Raw genomic sequence first — 7262 nt, 5'->3', positions numbered from 1 at the left:
TCCCCCTGCCTGGCCCGGGGACCCCAGGGTCTCTTCTGCGTCCACCTGCACGGGCCCAGACCACAGCCCTGCCCTGCCTCAGCCCAGACCACAGCCCTGCCCCTGCCTCAGCCGTGTGCATCGGGCAGCCGCCTGTTTGCTTTGAGGACCGGAAGGCCTGGGCGCCCGCGTGCCTTGCTCACCCAGTGCGCAGACTGGGCAGGCGTTCCACGGCAACCAGGTGAGCTCAGAGACGTCCTGCCCGCCCCGCGCCTGAGCACGTGTGTGCCCTGCTCTCTCCCTCTGCTCCGAGGCCTGGCCCAGGCGGCAGCGTCCCTGCCCTGGGTCCCGTGCACCGCTCACCGTTGCCCTGCAGACGGCACAGGGTCACAGAGGCATGTGTGCGCCAGTCACCCGCAGGCTGCGTGCTCCGACGTGCTGCCCTTGCAAAGCCAAGGGAGCAGCGGGCAGGGCTACGGAGATGGAAAGCAGGCGTCGGCCAGGGTGTCCGCTGAGTCTCGGGATGCTGAGCCGCGGAGACGGCGACCGCTGCAGGACGGGGCAGCGTGGAGCAGCACGGAGCAGCACGGGGCAGTGTGGAGCAGCACAGAGCAGCACGGGGCAGCGTGGAGCAGCACAGAGCAGCACGGGGCAGCGTGGAGCAGCACGGGGCAGCACGGGGCAGTGTGGAGCAGCACGGGGCAGCATGGAGCAGCACGGGGCAGTGTGGAGCAGCACAGAGCAGCACGGGGCAGCGTGGAGCAGCACGGGGCAGCGTGGAGCAGCACGGGGCAGCACGGGGCAGCGTGGAGCAGCACGGAGCAGCACGGGGCAGCGTGGAGCAGCACGGGGCAGCGTGGAGCAGCACGGAGCAGCACGGGGCAGCGTGGAGCAGCACGGGGCAGCGTGGAGCAGCACGGGGCAGTGTGGAGCAGTGTGGAGCAGCACAGGGCAGCGTGGAGCAGCACGGGGCAGCGTGGAGCAGCACGGGGCAGCGTGGAGCAGCACAGAGCAGCACGGGGCAGCGTGGAGCAGCACGGGGCAGCGTGGAGCAGCACGGAGCAGCACGGGGCAGCGTGGAGCAGCACGGGGCAGCGTGGAGCAGCACGGAGCAGCACGGGGCAGCGTGGAGCAGCACGGGGCAGCGTGGAGCAGCACGGAGCAGCACGGGGCAGTGTGGAGCAGCACGGGGCAGTGTGGAGCAGTGTGGAGCAGCACAGGGCAGCGTGGAGCAGCACGGGGCAGCGTGGAGCAGCACAGAGCAGCACGGGGCAGCATGGAGCAGCACGGGGCAGCGTGGAGCAGCACGGAGCAGCACGGGGCAGCGTGGAGCAGCACGGGGCAGCGTGGAGCAGCACGGAGCAGCACGGGGCAGCGTGGAGCAGCACGGAGCAGCACGGGGCAGTGTGGAGCAGCACGGGGCAGTGTGGAGCAGCACAGAGCAGCACGGGGCAGTGTGGAGCAGCGCGGGGCAGCACGGAGCAGCGTGGAGCAGCATGCAGAGACGTGGGCCTGGGGAGGAGCAGCACGTGGCGTGGAGGCTTTGTGCAGTATAGGGCCCTGTGTCGGGGGGTGAAAAATATCCCCCTGGGCGTTTTCTCAAATAAAACAGATCTCCGAGCGGTGAGACTCGACCTTTGCAGCTTCTCCTGTAAGCTGGAGGGGAGACGCAGCTCAGGCGCGACGCAGCGACACCCAGCCCGCGTGCCACGCCGAGGCCGTGCGGCAGCCCAGCCCAGGCCAGTCTGCGGCACCACCGGGAGCGAGGTGCCCTGCCCCGCGGCGCCGAGGACCCCAGCACTGAGGGTGTGTGTGCTTGCGTTAGTGCCGGGGTGATTCCCTCCGTGAGAATCCCCCGTGGCCGCGCGGGAGCCTGCTGGGAGCCGTGAGATGTCCGCACATCAGGGAGCTGCTCAGCAGTGAAACGTGCGGGTCCTCTAAGCAGATGAAACACGCGGATCCTCCTCCCACACTTTGGGGGCTCAGGGGGCGCCGTGCATGCGTGTCGCGGGCTGTTGGTCCCCGTGTGCAGGGGCCGGGGAGGGCTCACCTGCCGAAAGCGGCTCTTCCCGTGCCCGTGTGCGACTTCGCATCTCACACACAGCTCCACTCCGGTCTCACACGCAGCACCGTCCCCTCCGGGGCTCCCCAGGCCCTGTGTGAGCAGAGGGCTCCCCCAAGCCCTGTGGTGACTGCGACGGGCAGCCAAGAGACCGTGGATGTGCTAAGAAGTGGACAAAGCATGGTGGAGGCCGGGAGTGAGGCTGGGGTCCCGAGAGGGGGTCCGGGCCGCCTCCCAAGCAGCTGGCATCTGAACTAGGCCCTGGAGTTGGGGGTGAGCAGGGGGCAGTTCTGGGAAGTTCAACGAATGGCAGAGAGACCGGCGTGGCACCAGGTGACCGCAGACAAGGACAGTGAGCAGGGCCAGGCCTGGCTGCCTTGGGGGCTTCACTCAGCCCGAGGAGCTGTGTGGAGGAGGAGGGGAGTGCTCACCTGTGCTCTCAGAGAGGCAGGGAGCAGTGGGGAGGGGTCTGGTACACGGGAAGGTGGGGGGCGGCTGGGGGAGGGGCCAGGGCAGGGGTCTAACCTCGATTCTCAGCTTTGATCACGGCTTCCTCTCTGTGGGTCTTGAGGAGGCAGCCTCCCTCGGCGAGAACACCTCACCACTGAGCGCCACCCAGGCCCAGGCCCGGCGCTCTGAAACATGGCTCCGGAGAGAGAAGGCACGCGCTGCTCCCACGGGCGGGGAACCACAGCAGTCCGGCTGCCCCCTTGCCGTCTCCACGCCACCTCACTCCTGCCTGGCTGTCGCCGCAAAGGAGTCACAGCAGCAACGAGGCCTTGGGCAGGTGGAGGGGCGGGTGGGCCGAGGCTGTCGCTCGGGTCCGGCGCCCGTTCTCCTACCTCAGTTAAGCCGCGAGCCTGAGAAGGTCGCACCTAAAGCTGCACAGGTCACCGTGGAGGAGGCTGGCGTGGGGGTGGGGCACTCACGGACAGAGGGCACGGGTAAGCCAGAGCCAGCCCCCGCGTGGCCAGGCGGAAACACTCCCCACGTGTTCTGTGCATCTCCCGTCCTCCAGCTGTGAGCACCACATTCCCGTTCTCACTGACACGCACCTGCTGAGGCCACTGCCTGTGGACTCGTGGAGGGCGGTGAGCCCTGGCGCTGGGTGAGGGCCCTAAGCTCTCTCCCCGACGGCAGAAGCCTCGTGAGCCTGTCCCTCCCTGGCTCTGGCTCAGCACCAGAGGCCAAACTGCACCAGCGGGAGGGGGCGTTCTCAGACCAGAGCCCCATTTCCGGGGAAAAGCCGAGTAGATGCAGGACAGGAGGGAGGAGCACGCCGCAGCCCAGTTTGGAGAAGGGGGCGCAGCCTGCTCGCCGGCCTGGTGCTCGCCGGCCTGGGGCTCCACGGCCTTGCAGATGGTGCACCCAGAGGGTCACGACCTGGGGCTGGCGCTGTGGCACAGTTGGTTACACTTCCGTCTGCGGCACCAGCATCCCATATGGGCACCAGTTTGGGTTCTGGCTGCTCCACTTCCAATCCAGCTCTCTGCTTGTGGCCTGAGAAAGCAGTAGAAGATGGACCAAGTCCTTGGGCCCCTGCACCTGCGTGGGAGACCTGGAAGAAGCTCCTGGCTCCTGGCTTCAGATCATCTCAGCTCTGCCCATTGCAGCCATTTGGGGAGTGAACCAGCAGATGGAAGACCTCTCTCTCTCTCTCTCTCTCTCTCTCTCTCTCTGTCACTCCTTCTCTGTCTGTAACTCTGCCTCTCAAATAAATAAATCTTTAAAAAAATAAAGAGAGATTGACAACTCAAAGTCTAGAAACAACAGAGAAGTGTAAAAAAGGCAAACAAGCGCCGCCCCCGCCTGGAGACGGCTACCGTTCCACTCTCCTGTATATTTCTCTTGCTTCGCAGCTATTTCATAGAAACTATACTGCCCTTAGTGGCTATGATTTATTGATTTTTAAAAAAGACTTATTTATTTGAAAGGCAGACTGACAGAGAGAGAAAGAGAGAGAGAGAGGGAGAGAGAGAGGGAGAGAGACAGAGAGACAGAGAGAGAGAGAGAAAGAGAGAGAGAGAGAGAGAGAGGGAGGGGGGGAGAGAGAGAGATCTTGCATCATTAATTCATCACCCAAAAGGCTGCAACAGCCAGGTCGGGGCCAGGCTAAAGCCAGGAGCCTGGAGCTCCATCCGGTCTCCCGTGTGGGTGGCTGGGGCTCAGACACTTGGGCGACCACCTGCTGCCTCCCAGGTGCATTAGCAGGGGGCTGGATCCGCAGGGGAGCAGCTGGGGCTTGAACGTGCGTGCGCTCCGATATGGGATGCCAGCGTCGCAGGCGAGACGCCTAACCTGCTGGGCCACAAGGGTTCTCCTGTAACAGACTCTGTGCCAAGTGTTTCAGGCGCCAGATTCTCATTTTGTAGCCAGTGAAACCAGCGACAGAGACACCAGGCCTGGGAGGGGCGACGGCACCAGGGAAGACCGGACTTTGCCCGGCAGTGGGGGAGGGGGCTCTCAGGACGCTGTCTTCCAAGCTGAGGACCCCACCCACCTTTGGCCCTCAGGAATCTGAACATTTTTGGTGATGATGCACGAGGGGCGGGGGGGGGGGGGCAGGATGAGCTGGAGGAGCCCCTTGCTGTCTTTGGGGGGTGAGGCCCCGGCAGGGTTAGGGTTAGGGTTAGGGGCTCCCTAAAGGAGCAGTAATCAGGGAAGCAGGCCACAGCCAGCATCTTTCTTCGGGACCACTCTTCTCTGCTCCAAGAGGCCCAGGAAAATGCACCCCTGAAAGAAGGAGCCACTGCCCGAGGCCAAGCCGCACCCTGTCCCCCCCAGAGGCCCTCTCCCAGGCCGCCCCAGTGGCCCTCACGGCTGTGCGCCCAGGGTTCAGCCGTGGATATCCCAGCAGCTCCCCGTCGTGTTTCGCAGTGGTCACCTACGTGAGCCCCAGCACGGGCACGCGGGCGCCTGGCCGGGGGCACGGGCGTCGACATGTCGCTGAGTTTGGGTGACTGCAGCCGTCAGAGAAACCCCCAGGGGTGGAGTCGCTGGGTGGGAGGCTTCTGGAAGAAATGCCCACGTTTCTCCCCCCGGCGTGGGAATAGACGCCCGGCCAGGGCCAGTGTCTGAGGCAGGCGCTCCGCCCAGGAGCAGGTGGGATGCCGCTGCCGAGGCCACCAGCAGATGGCGGTCGCCGCCAGCACTTGAGAGCGTGGCGTCCCGGCCGAGTGGTTCTCCTCGCCGGAGCCCGAGATGCACTCGCAGTCTCCCGCGGCGAACAGACCTGTGGGAGATCCAGGTCGTTCCACGGGAAAACCACACCAGAACGGAAGGTGGAGGGCAAACAGCTGTGGACCCTGAGAACGCTCACAAGACGCGGTGACACTTCCCGGCGTGAGGTCTGAAGATGCCCCCCACCCCGGGGTCTCCAACCGTCCAGGGCCGCCTTGCTAACTCTCACTCACCCTGGGCTCTCAGCGCCCAGCTCCGCCCCAGTCGAACCTGGCCAAATCTGGCAGAACCCGCCTGGCTCCCTGTAACCGGCTCTCTTGGCCACCTGCAGTGTCCCGGACTGCCTCCCGGGGTTTGAGTCCTCGCTCTGCTGTAGATTCCAGTTTCTTGCTAATGCAGACCCGGCGGGGGGGGGGGGGGGGGGGCGGGGGCAGCCGGTGATGGCCCAGGTGTTTGGGCCCCTGTCACCCACGTAGGAGGCCAGGGTGGAGTTCTTGGCTGCTGGCTTCAGCCGGAAGCAGGCCTGGCTTTTGTAGCCATAGGGAGAGTGAACCAGCAAATGGAAGGTTGGAAGATCTCTCTCAATCTCTCTCGGTCTCTCAATTGTTTTGCCTTTCAAATAAATAAATAGGAGCCACTGTCGTGGCACAGCAGGTTAAGCCACCACCTGTAACACTGGCATCCAATACTGGTGCTGGGTCAAGTCCTGGCTGCTCCTCTTCCGATCCAGCTCTCTGCTGATGGGCCTGGGAAAGCAGTGGAAGATGGCCCAAATGTTTGGGTCCCTGCACCCGCGTGGGAGACCTGGAAGAAGCTCCTGGCTCCTGGCTAAGGCCTGACCCAGCCCCATGCGGGCAGGGAAACAGCAGATGGAAGGTCTCTTTGTCTCTCTCTCAAATAAATAAATAAATCTATCTTAAATAAATGCACAGGTCATCCCATTTATAAAAAGTCCACAGAAAAATGGAATTAAATATGTTTATTTTGGAGCAAAAAGTTTTGAAATCCCTGCATACCTTGTTCCTAATACATTTTTTCCACCAACTTTTTGAAGACCTCATATGCTCGATTTGAAAACTTCCGCACCCAAACAAACGTTCTTTTAAGCTCCACTTTCCACAAACTTCGCGAAGTGTTGTGCGCAGGGGTGATGAAACCTGAGCTACTGCGACAGAAATGGAACCCAGAGCTCTGGGAGGAGGGGCCAGAATCAGGTCTCCCAGGGATGGGGCTGTGCCCACCGGCAGGCTGAGCCGCTCAAGCTGCACACCCAGGACCTCCACGTTTGGGCGCCCCTGCTGAGCTGCGGTCCAGCATGGAGAGTGTGTGGGGGGAGGTCATGTTTTCTCCCCCAAGCCCCCCACCTAGGGTCCCGCAAACTGGCACTTGTGTAGCCTCCCAGGTCCCCTGCGTTTATCACCCGCTTCCCCCGGCAGGTGAAAGACCCGACTGCCACACTGCAGGGGTGCAGGAGGGCATCTGGGGGGTGGGTGCCCAGCAGCTGCCCCTGTCTCTCTGCGCGGCGCTCCCCCCACCCCCCAGCACCTGTCACCCAGTCAGCAGGTGCTCCTGATTCTTGGGTGTTCGCAGGCTGGGCTGGGGCCCGTCACCCCCTCTACCCTTCCAGACCTGCCATCCTCAGAGCCAAGCCCCCCCCCCCCCCAGTCTCCCAGGCCCCGGCCGCGGCTCGGGATGGGGAGCTGGGGGTGCCGTCACCGCAGGCCGGCGAGTCGCGACCCGGTGCCCTTCCGGGGATCGGCGGACGCCCCAAGCCCGGCGTCGCCCCTGCCCCGCAGCCCGAGGCGCGCCCGGGGCCATCGTCGGGCCGGCTGGGAGGAGGGAGGCGCGCGCCTCGACCACCGGCCTCCGGGCCCCGGGGCGCCCACCAGGTCGGTTGCGCGCCGCACGCGCTCGGAGCCCGGGCCGGGCGGGGGGCGGGGCCTCGGCAGCGCCTACCAACGGGCGCCCGGGGGCGTGGCCCGCGGGGGCGGGGGGCGGGGCCGCGGCGGCCGCGGCGGGGCGGGGCCGGCGGAAGCCATAA

This window comes from Lepus europaeus, chromosome 19, assembly GCF_033115175.1.
Source record: "Lepus europaeus isolate LE1 chromosome 19, mLepTim1.pri, whole genome shotgun sequence".
Taxonomy (NCBI): Eukaryota; Metazoa; Chordata; class Mammalia; order Lagomorpha; family Leporidae; genus Lepus; species Lepus europaeus.
The sequence above is the reverse complement of the archived record's forward strand: the minus strand, read 5'-3'. Positions refer to the sequence as shown.